General features: G+C 19.6%; 1 protein-coding gene across 1 annotated transcript in view; it reads right to left on the bottom strand.

Moving 5' to 3' along the window:
* Positions 1-291, bottom strand: part of LOC107742603 (WAP, Kazal, immunoglobulin, Kunitz and NTR domain-containing protein 2-like) — a 2,585-nt gene that overhangs the window by 1,831 nt on the left and 463 nt on the right. The gene's annotated exons all lie outside the window — the stretch shown is intronic.

Raw genomic sequence — 291 nt, forward strand, 5'->3', positions numbered from 1 at the left:
TATATATATATATATATACACACATATTGGACATGCATGCATGCAAGTAATATGTATATATAATATTTAATATATATTTATACATATAAATTAAATGTACATGCATGCATGGAAGTAATATATATATATATAATATTGTATATATACATATATATGAATTAAATTGACATGCATGTAATAGTAATAAATACATAAAAACTGCATATATACAGTACGTATATATGTACATGAAATGGACATGCATTATATATATATATATATATATATATATGCATGCAGTCAAAATGACAA

Source organism: Sinocyclocheilus rhinocerous, unplaced genomic scaffold, assembly GCF_001515625.1.
Source record: "Sinocyclocheilus rhinocerous isolate Xijiao unplaced genomic scaffold, SAMN03320098_v1.1 scaffold706, whole genome shotgun sequence".
Lineage (NCBI taxonomy): Eukaryota > Metazoa > Chordata > Actinopteri > Cypriniformes > Cyprinidae > Sinocyclocheilus > Sinocyclocheilus rhinocerous.